Source organism: Camelus ferus, chromosome 25, assembly GCF_009834535.1.
Source record: "Camelus ferus isolate YT-003-E chromosome 25, BCGSAC_Cfer_1.0, whole genome shotgun sequence".
Classification (NCBI taxonomy): Eukaryota; Metazoa; Chordata; class Mammalia; order Artiodactyla; family Camelidae; genus Camelus; species Camelus ferus.
Genome location: NC_045720.1, coordinates 25,222,723 through 25,232,037, shown reverse-complemented (window position 1 = coordinate 25,232,037; position 9,315 = coordinate 25,222,723). Strand labels below are relative to the sequence as shown.

Genomic DNA, 9,315 nt, shown 5'->3' with positions numbered 1-9,315 from the left:
CACCTCAGAAAAATCCCATATGAATAAATTCTTCTTCAATAATTTTTCTTGGTTATGACTTTTTTTTTGTGGTTGCTGAAAGTTGTTATTCACATATAGTACCCCATCGCTGGGGCAGGACCCAGGAAAGTCAATCCTTCTTCACATAAACAAAAGAGATGTTTCTTGTATCAAAATGAGTTTTACAAGTTTGGAACCTCTGTTTTACACCCACCTCTCTTCTCACACTCAGAAAAAGTCAGGGTCATGAAAACTTCAAAAATGTAAGTGTCTTTACACTTTTTAATGGCAGATGACATATAAAATGCACACTCAGCCAAGAGTCAGGTTATGTGGGTTTTAATCCAGGTTCTATCATTGATTTACTCTGTGAATTTGGGCAAGTTACTTAAGCAAATTGAGTTTCAGATCTTCATCTAGGAAATGAAGGGCTGGATTAGATTATTTTAATATCTCTTGAAACTCTCAAATTACTTGATTTAAAACATCCTTTACAAAGTATGGGAGTCTGCAAGTTTTTAATTTTTATTTATTATAGAAAATTGAAATATGGATGTATATATCTATGTCTATATAATTTATAATACACATCCTTAATGGCATTTAGGAAACAATGATACAGGAACACAACAGAAAAGCCCTGGATCAATCTTTATAGCAGGCATATCTGTTTTAAGATAAAGAGCTAGATTCTCTGATTCCCTTAATCTCCAGGCACCATTCTGTCCAAAATATATCCCTTGTCTTTGTCCAACACAACCTGGCTTCTTCCTGTGTTTCTTGTATCAATGAGTGGCACCACCACCAACTACCCATTCATCCAAACCACAGAGAGTCGTCTCAGCTATTCCTTATATATTTCTATACTAAATTCAATCAGCACCAGATTGTGTTGCTTCAGTTTCCTGAAGACTGCCTAGGTCCATTCCTCTCCCCTTTTCTCTTTCCCCCTACCATGTCTCTTTATCCTCACTGGCACTGTCTTAGGTCAGACTCTTACCATTTTTCTTCTGGATTTGTTAATGACCCCATAACCCCATAACTGGTCTCCTGACTCCAGACTTGCTTCCCCCAATCCACTATCCATGATGCAACCAAAGGGATTGATCTGAAACACAAATTTGGCCTTGCCACACCACTTATTAAACTCTTTCAGTAGCTTCTACTACTTTCTATTATTCTTCTACTTTTAGAAGCATCTACCATTTAGGAGTAGTTACAACTCTTTAATCAATACTGAAGAATCTTTATGCTCTGGACTCTGCTTCCCTCTCCCTACATGTACCTTACGCTCCAGAAATCCCAAGTTATTTGCCTTTTTCCAAGCATACATTATTTTCTTTTGCTGGCATGCCTTTGCACATATTTTGCTCTGGTTTGAATGTTCCTTTTCTACTCCATCTTCCCTTTTCTTGGGCTGGGTCCTGATTTTCAAAATCATTTCAAACTTTTTCTCCTCAAGGAAACTTTTCATGACTACTCTTTTTATAATACCTTTCCTTTGTACTTCTAGAGCATCCTGTGCCTCTATCATTAGCTCCTTGAGGGCAAGCCCTGTCTTGTTTAGCTTGGTATCACTGAGTGCCTGGCACACAGAGAGTCCTTGATAATATTTAGATAAATAAATGAATGCATAAATGAATGAATTTTTATGAAAATACCAAAAGCCTCCAATTGTGAGCTTAGCCTAGTCACATTTGTTCCTTAAAGTACAAAACATCACATTACCAATTTTTAGTGATGTCTTTTTGAATGTCAATGGAACCAATGTAAATGATGCACAAGTAGATAGGTCTGAAGACAAATAACCTCATTTACTGGACCACATAACCCTATCTTGTCTTCCTGTATCTTCTCTGTTTTTCTTTTCTCAATCATCTCTGTTATGGGTAATTATTTATATTAAGTGAAATCCAGCAAACACATCGAAAACAAAGCATGTGTTAATCGTTGCGCTATACAATGAGAGCAAAAGAAGTGGTAAAACTTGACTCTGATGATCAAGACTGTTTATAATGCAAGTGTATTAAAAGTGCTGGAATAAAGATACAAATAAATTTCCTGACTGCTTGCTGGGGTAGGATGAAGGAAGGAAGGAATCTTCAAAACGAGGGAATCGAGAACATCTTCCCAGAGGCAGTCCCAAGTAAATATGGCAGAAGAGCACAAATTTAATGTTTGCCTTAATACACAAAAATGTGACCTGGAAAATCTGGAGGATGGGGCTATATAGAAGAAAACCAGAAAGTCTATGAAAGCATGAAAGGAGATGGGCTTGCTTAGGCAAGATGACTTTCCTGACCACTTCTTGGAATATGCTGTTCAGGAAATCAAGAGATAAATCAATCAGAAGCAAGGACATGACACCGAGGCCACACACACAAGTCAAGGGCATGCTATCAAGATTTTTAATATGAAATTCATACAGAAGGCTCAGGCAGATAATGTCTTCGCACTTTATCATATTTTCAAACAAACTAAGTATAAACTTCACCCCTTTGATAAAACATATAAGTGCATCTGTGTGTATGTTTGTATATATGTGTGTGTGTGCATGTTTACTTGCACATATAAGTGCTCACACACATATAGTCTTATATTCCCAACATATGTGTGTTAAGTTCTACATTCATACTTTCTGCTTCTATTCATTTAATCAAAGTTTATTTCACTAAAGTTCCATTTAAAATAACTAATGCATCACTTTCCTTTGAATGAGATATATTTTACATCAAACTTAATCACTGTATATAATGGCTATTGAGCAGTCACGGACAGCTTCAGTATTCTGCCCAACAACCGAGAAACTATTTTCTCAAATTCTGAATTTACACTTAGATGACAGGAAAAAAGGGAAGAACCACAAAGTAACTTTGCATACATTGTTTTTATATCAATAAAAGTAAGAGTTTTTAAAATAAAGAAGATATTATTTCCAAACAGAAATCTACAAACATAAATTCCTTTAATTTAATGCTTGTTAGTTTCTTTCTTATCTGGAATGAAATTTAATCCCCTGCATGCTACATAAAATGCATTTTGGTTCACTTAAAAAGAAAGCTTTGACATCTGAACTAGCGACCACCCTAGCAGATGGTAGGTTGTAGGGAAATAACAGGGTAAAAGAGACTCTCCACTGAATAATTCTAAGAAATATCTTCTGCAAACTACAGTTTTTTCTCCTATGACAAATGGCAGTGAAGCAAACAAGTAGCTTATAATGTTCATATTTTAAAAGGAAACCTCCTGCATTAAATGAAAACACTGCAAGACAGATCATGCAATTTAAATACCCAGCAGATGATAAAAGAAACACAGTAACAGAAATTTAAAAGTCTTAATTATTAAGGAATTTATAGATTTTCAGGAATACCACTACTAGGTAGAAAAATCCCATCATTTTACTCTGGCATTTCACATAAAGTTTCAAGGTATTCGCACTTAAAATCTAACCTTATTCCAATAAAACCCCTTTGTTCAACATTCTGACTTTTTAAGCAATTACTTTTTCATACATGCTGCTGCTTTTCTCAGAATAAAGTTGCTCTATTCATCTTCCTTATCTTCTGTAATATCTCTTAAGTTTATGATTGCTTTTTAAAAATTAACTTTTATCTGCTTAAATGTGGCAAAATTAATGATAAGAATGTATGTGCCTGTGTATGTTCTTCCTACAATAGGGGATTCCTCAGTGGTATGTACAAGTTTGTACAGGCATAAAACTGTCAAAGCATTGTATAATGTACATTCCAAAGCATTATGTGTGAGGTCTAATTTTTCCTGAATAATATTTGTTGAACAGTTCTTATTTAAATTGCCTTTGGTCCAAGTACTGGAAAGATTAGTAGGATGGAAATAGTCGTTCAAAGTACAAGAAAGGGACAATGACTGCTGACATCTTATAAATGAAATAAAATCCCTATTTTTCTCACTCTGATCAAAGAACGACAAACACAGGGCACTGTTTCTTCTTTCACAAAGACCATTTTGGTGCCCCCGTGATGCTTGTTATATCTCAAGTGTTATTGGAAGGGAGCCCAAATTACCATTACAATGAATTAGTCTCTCTTAGAATTAACCGCACACCACATGAGAGAATGAGAGAATGAAACTGAGAATGAGTAACTGTTTAAAATACCTGCTCCCATTACCACTTGCACTGCCAGAGGAATTTTGTAAAAGTTCATTTTAAAGACTCACTAATCTGGTTTTGGGAGCTGTAGATCACCTCACAGTGTTCCTTTTGATTTTATCCCCACCCCCATTAAGCAATGAGGACTCAAAACCTTTGTTTTTCATTAACTGAAAGAAGGCTGGTCTAATTTATTGGGATATCTAAATCATGGAAACTTAGAAATAATTTTTAAATCATGGAATTTTGTTAATAGACACCATGAAGCTACCATTAAGATTTAGCAGATGTCTTATTTTGACATATGTGCTTTGAATATTTCTTTTTTTAGTAAAAAATGTTTCCAAGACAACAAAAACACCCCTTCCAAATACACATCAAAATTAACCATTATCCTAAAGTTAATGTGAATTTATACCACATAGGTATACACATAAAATAATAAGCTATATCAACTAGTATATTTTCTAGATTTACTAAAACATTACCTTATTGTATGGCTCCTTAAACTCTTATTTTTTAATCAATATTATGTTTTTGAGACTTAAACATATTAGCAGTGTAGTGTTATTATGCATTACAGGACTGAGTTAGGTTTAATAATTTTAACTGCTAATAAAATAGTCTTGTATCTCAAGGCTTGACTTACTCAGAGGAGAGGAGTACAAACTCTAATTAGATCCATTACCCTGAGTTCTAGCTCTGTCACAAGAAGGAACAAAGTGTTTCTCAGCATCTCACAAAGCCCCTAGGATTTCTTCTCGAAGGAGCAGAAGGAAAGCTGTATGATGAATTTTCCCCCATTTATAGACTGTATCTCAAGAATCCATATGAATAATTTTTATCTTTGGCAAATAGTTATTTCCCAGAGAGAGCAATTAGGGGATTGAGAAAGAAAGGGAAAAAAAGGAAACAAGTTACCAGATCTAAAAATTGATTTTATAGTTCTTCTCAGACATAAGTTACTACATTAAGATTTTAAAATAACCACATATGACAGCTCTCCCAACTTCCTAGAGAGCCTTTCACTGAGTAGATTGTATAGTCTAGATTTTAAAGTATAAAGTGATGTAAAAGTACTAGCTCTCCCTGGCTTAAAAAAAAACAAACAAACCCTTTATGCTCAATGTAGTAAATAATATACAAAGTGATATATTTAGTTATGTTCTCAATTATGGTAGGTATATTTAGATACACATTTGTATGCACTGGAAAAAGAAAAGAGACAGTGAATTATGAACAGTGCCTAGCTCTGGCTGATGAGAACACAGGTGAATTTTATTTTCTTCTTGAAATGGTCTGATATTTTCCACTTTCTTTATGAAAACAACAATTTAACTTTATATTCAAAAAATATATAAAGAATGAGAAAAAGATAATCATAAGGATATAAAGACATAAGAATGCATTTAGTCAGTGGGAAACTTATAAATATCTGGCAATTTAGTGGTATCCTGGTCAGAGTAAACCTAGATCCACAGAGGTGTCCCATTGGTTCTACTGCTTTTTTTCCCCTTTAGTGCTGTGCCCTATCTACCCATCCCTAATTCTCTGGCTTCATGAGAACTAAAACAACAACAATAAAAAACAAACAAATAAACAAAAGAAAACAAAAGGGCAGAAACAGCCTCAGGTAGTCTCTTCTGAAGGGGAAGGGCTTTGTGGAAAGCTTAGAAGAGCAGCCACCATTTATTGAGCACTACCTATATGTTAGCCAAAGAGCCTTCATTATTCCTGACAGAAGCCTTCTGGAATATATATTGTTACCATCTCATATTGATACGATGGTAAAACTTCTGAGAAATTAATCAATGTGATCAGGGTCATAGAGTACAAATGCTAGAGCTAGTAGTCAAATCTGTCTGACACTCAAGTCTATTCTCTTTCCACTTCAGTCAGCCTCAGGTCCTTGGTTAGTGCAAGGATCACAGACCATTTCCTGCCCAAATCTGTCCAGCTGCAGTGTTTTCTTTGGCTAGCACTTTATTTTTTAAGTACAGTTTCAAGCCTTTATCCAGAACTCATAGTCTCTAATTAGCCACCTCTCTCCAATTAGCCTACCTCTCCTGTAAGCTATTAAGTATAAGCTATTATATTTAATATATAAGCCATTAAATGTAAGCTACTAAAGTAAACTGTCCTAATCCTAAAGTGTCTGAGTTGCCACCAGTGTGGGGGAAGACAGAAATAAAGGTATTTAACATTTGACTATCACCCTCCAATGGTAAATAAAACAGCTCTTTATTCACTTTTCTCCCTTTTTCAACAAGTGAAAAATCCCCTTCACCACTATCATGCTTAAGAATACTGGAAGAATGATTGGGTCAATACATAGTGGGCCCTTTGAAGCCTTCTTAAATAAAGCATAAAGTATTTTATATGACAAGGTGACATATTCTTTCCTCAGCTCTATGATTATATGCTTTTTATGGCCTCATTAATTATCTTTGGTGAAAAGTATTTGTATTTTCTTTCATTTACTCAACCAAAACAGAGATACCATCTTCATATAGCATATGGACTAGTATCATGCTTGTTCTCCTGTTCATTACACTATTGACCCTTCAAATAAACACACATGTCAAGTAATTACTTAATCTAATGTTCATATTCTCATCAAAGGCTTATTATCATAGAGTATACTCTAATATTATATTGATTTAAAATAAGCTTACCAACAAATTTTCATCAATAATCTTCAAACAGGACTCTTTTTTTGAAAATAAATGTTTTCTAGGTTACTAAATTAAAACTCCTGAACTAAATAATTTTTGTTCAAAAAATTTTAGTTGTTAAAAATATTTGCAACTAAATACACTTACTGTATTTTGCAAATACATATACCTATATAGAATAATGAATTAGAATATATATATGATGAAGTAGCACACTAATTATTTCCCCTTGAAAATGCCATGTCTTATTAAGTAGGTGTAAGATTACAGTCGATTAGACATTGACAAAGACATACAAAAACATACACAGGTGTGGGTGTGTAATTATGTGTGCTTATATAATATATATTTCTTTCTATTTAACATACTTTCTTATATGAGATAAACACAGTTCAGCACACATCTACTGAGTCACTTTTATGCTTTCCATGTTAATAGGCCTTGTACCCTGAAGATAAAAAGGTGCAAAAGATTTGCCTAATCCTTGTCTACTGAGAAAGATGAATATGGGAATAGACAACATCATTACAATGTGGTAATGGTTAGAATAGAAATAGCCTAAACAGGATTCTGAAATACATACCCCAAGTTTATGAAATCTGTGATAGTTTTATTCCATATATTCACAGAGAGGAAATAAAGAGTTTGGTAGGTATTCTCAGTTAAATCAATGTGACTGAACACAAATATAATTTGGAGAAAGCGCAAGTTTAATCAGTCCTGATGTGAGTTCACACCCAGAGCTGGTTGCTCTCAGCTGTCACAGTTTTATCACAGCTTTTTTATATTAAAATTGTATCACCATCATTATGAGGAAACCATGAAGCCCAAACATCATATATCCTAGGATGTTGCTCAAGTCTCTTATATTCTTGACTTCTTAAAGCCAAGGGTTTTCATGCCACAGCATGAGATACATTATATTAAAAAGTCAGGTGAGTCTGCTGGAAAATCATCATCATGTCAGGAAATCATACATTTGTTTTCTCACAACTTTTCACATATAAAAATTAAGAATCAGAGAAGATAGATAATTTCCCCAAAGAAACACAGTGAAATAGAGGTCAGAGGAGAATCAGAATTCTTACCCCACCTTGTCTAAATCTAGAGTCTATAATCATGCTAATACAAACCATGCCTAACAGCCCAGTTTTAAGGATCTCTCCTACCAAACGTTAAGATTCATTATGGTCTACCTGATTTCTTCCAAAGTGGAAGAAAGGTCTTGGTGAACTTGCATAAGCGGGTGGAATATTCTGGGGGTACTGGGCTATCTTTAGTGTTATAGAGAGCTTCCAGAATGTGTCATTAAGAGACCTGAGTGATTTGTCTTTTTCACTTATCAGATATGTGAACTTCACAATATTTTACTTCGCTGAGATAAGTATTTGTCATCAGTAACATCATCCTGCTAATTATTCCTGCCTTAACTATCTCATCAGTGTGTTGTAATGACCAAATGAAATCAATGTGTGAAAATACTTGGTCAACTCTAAGATACTATGCAAATGACAGATACTTATACTTTGGTCTGGAGCCAAGTTGGGAGGAGCAGTTTGAGAATCCATTAGAAGTGTGAATTGTCTGGTATAATGTATATATATTTTTTCAATGAAAAGATAATTAACAGTTAAAATTAGCTATTCCATTTTTTCTTTTACAAAATCAGATTCATAATCAAGTAAGAAGCAGAATATGAAAAGGAGCAGTGTATGGGAAAGAAGAGGAAGTTCTGGACGCTGACAGATTTATACTGGCAACTGATTAGCCGCGTGACTTTGAGCAAATTGCTTTCCCTATTTGTGCCTCAGCTTCTGCATCTAGAAAATGGGAATAATAATGTACCTACATCATAGTATTGTTTGAGGATGAAAAAGGAAAAATCGTGAACACACCTATATCAAAAAATAAAATAATAAACTTCTAATGGAAAGGAGAGGGTTTGAACTTTCTCAACAGGTATGGTTGTAAGAGATGGTGTGGTTGAGCTTAAAAAAAAAGTTAATGAGGGATTCTTCTTAGAAATCTAGCTTCCTAACATTTAGCACTGTGACTATGAAGCGGTTGCTTGACTATTCTGAGCCCTGATTTCCTCATCTGTAAAGTAAATGTAATAATGCTTATGTCAAAGAAGTTTTATAAAGTTAAAATGAAAATATTTTGTAAACCACAGATATACAAGGATAAAAGATTCATTACAGCATATTGTCAATCTCTGATACTAGTGTCTTCATTCTTAAAGAACTGTAAGGATCTTTCTGTTTACACTATCTCATGAATCTATGTGCTATAGGATGGCCAAAATGTCTGGAAACAGATGATAATATTTTATTATATTTTAATGTAATGTCAGAAAGCCATTTATTATATATATGTTCACTATTTCTTCCAGACTTTATGGCCGCAGGGTGTAAAAAATCCTCTTGTACAATATGCGCTAGTTGTTTCAAATCTTCAGAGGAAACTTTCTCCTTGAGCAATTTTAACCCAGAGATATCTACAATTACG

At 34.1% G+C, this 9,315-nt stretch overlaps 1 protein-coding gene across 2 annotated transcripts in view; it reads right to left on the bottom strand.

Annotated features, from left to right (window-relative positions):
* LOC102515455 (angiopoietin-1) overlaps positions 1-9,083 on the bottom strand; it is an 84,146-nt gene extending 75,063 nt beyond the window's left edge. For both annotated transcript variants that reach the window (XM_032467640.1, XM_032467641.1), the window contains exon 1: positions 9,076-9,083. The gene's annotated coding sequence lies outside the window, so the exon portion shown is untranslated. The remainder of the gene's footprint in view (positions 1-9,075) is intronic.
* Between the last annotated feature and the right edge of the window lie 232 nt (positions 9,084-9,315).